We start from the raw sequence: 2,491 nt of genomic DNA on the forward strand, positions 1-2,491 counted from the left end.
AAGTATGATCTTCATTCATGTTTAACACGTTTAAATAGGATACAAACTATCAACTAATACCTAAAAATAGAAAAAATATATATCTAACTAAATCTGGTAAATAAATAAAATATACGGTTAATCAAATCTATACTAACAACTCCCTAAATATGTGAGATATATTCTAACTAATTATCACCGCAAAATATCCTCTTAATAGTAACTCATTGGCTATGACTTCCTTTGTCGTTTCGTTTTGATACTATGTGGGTATGAATTTGTATCTTAGATAATGAAGTTTGAGTTACTTTGATCAATGATGTTCTATAGTCAATTCATACGGAGGTTGACTTAGGGTTCTCAATTTATAAAAAGATTGAACCATGCACTGGGTTGTGGGTGTGCGAGATGTGTCACAATCACACTCTTAAGATAGCGGGATAGCGGTTGTGTGACACTTGTTGTAACCCAGTGAACAAGTCAGTTGTGAGAAATTTAGACTTCAAGGACAACGTTGGCGTATACTCGAGCCTCGAGCACGTGAGTGAGAATATACGTTGAAAACAATTTGAAAGCTAAAAGTGATTAGGCAACAACGACTTTGATAACATATAAGTCGGGTAGGAAGGAGAGAGAGACAACTAGTCATATTCCCTGTAGTACATTTTGAGGCATTTAGCCATGAGGTGAGGCATGATTTTGGTGAATGGTCATACACCTCCATATTGACACAACATGAAATAGTAAAGATGTATCTAAGATGAAAGCGGGTAAAAGAGGTTTGGAACGGGTATGCTGCTATGGACAACACGTCCTGGACAAACATGACCGGGACATCCGACATGCAATCATAGATAACACTCCTTGGACAAGCATGACTATGACAAGGTGCACACCCATACGTGCATGGCTCAACGGGAGGTAGACTTTTGGACCTTTTGGTCCAATAACCTCTTTATCTACGTCCAATCTCGCCCCGAGTCATGTATACTTCTAGTTTAGACTTCATTAGTCTTTTACCCTTTTGAGTTTGTTCGTATTATCCAAATTTCCGAGCGAAAATTACTTCTACATTATCTAAAATTTAAAAATTAATTGATTTTTTCTTTTTGGCTAGATTGACCAATCAAGAGTCGATGACCGAAAGACCAATAGAAAACTAAAAACGTAACAACTAACGTCACCTAATGTTTAACTTTTCCAATAGATTAAAAAATCTAAAATTTTATTGTATTAATTTTGTAAAAATCAATACACGTAGCCCACCGGCTTCCGCCTTGGTTTGTCTTCGAACTACTTATAGATGTATCGTTTTGATACCATTTGTTATGACCCATATACAGGACTCGGGATCAAGATTTGAAATATGGACTCGACACCTAATGATCCCAATATTCCCGGCATCCCCTGCGACATGGTCATGTATCTACATTTCTCGTTTCTTAAGAGTGAAGACTATCCCTACAGACCAACATGAGTCTTTCCAACATGTTTTGTCCTCACTGACATGCAAAGCACGCTTAACAATGAAGTTCCTATGATTGAGTCACCGAAAAGAAACGTGTACCTTGTTGATATAGGTACTAACTTTCAATTCTTTTATACTCATCCTATCTTTATGATCGTTCTCAATCAGATATAGTCTTGACTCATTCATATACCTCTCATTTACTCCGAAGTCACCTATCTCATCTACCGATAGTATTTAAAGTCAAATTATCCAAATATAAACAATTGCAATGATAAAATAACAACAAAAACTACAATATTTTTTACCTCAAACAAAACTTTTATAACATTATTTAAGAAAAAGAATTCAAACACTAAAATTAATATTTTGAAACNAAAAAAAAAAAAAAAAAAAAAAAAAAAAAAAAATTAAGAAACAAAGAACATATAGAACCATCCTAAACATTAATTGGGTGAAAGAAATCATTGAATGGCATGATATTGATAATTTCAATGCCATTATTAATAATGGCCAGCTTTTAAGTTAAAAGACAATATTAGGAATATGCCTATTAATACTCATTTTAATTCCTCGATATTAACTATACACTTCTCTATGCTATAAATAAACTCTTCCCATCCTCATTTCTTGAAAAAAAAATGAAAAATAGTAATAATAATAAAGTTTCTTAGGTTATATTTGAAGCATGAGAGTTGGGTTCTTTCGTTCTTTAAAGGTTGGTTTATTCGTTACGATCGTAGTTCTTCGAGTTTCTCCGCTTAATTCAGTTTTGCAATACTCGCCCGATGATCCGTTGAGTAAGAATCTCTTTCTTCTTCTTTTATATCTTTGTATTTTCCTTTTTGTTTTAATTTTGTAGATTTTTTATTATGTAGTGTACGAGTTCTAATGAGGATTACCTTAATGCCCTAAACGAGTTGAATTATCGAGTTGATATGCCTGTTTCATGCTATTTTTAATGATGGATTAACGGTAATATGAAGTAGGCTTGTTTCGTCATAGGTTGTGGCGTTTGCATTTGATAAGGGCTGAAATTTCATT

Source organism: Cucurbita pepo, unplaced genomic scaffold (assembly GCF_002806865.2).
Source record: "Cucurbita pepo subsp. pepo cultivar mu-cu-16 unplaced genomic scaffold, ASM280686v2 Cp4.1_scaffold000126, whole genome shotgun sequence".
Taxonomy (NCBI): domain Eukaryota; kingdom Viridiplantae; phylum Streptophyta; class Magnoliopsida; order Cucurbitales; family Cucurbitaceae; genus Cucurbita; species Cucurbita pepo.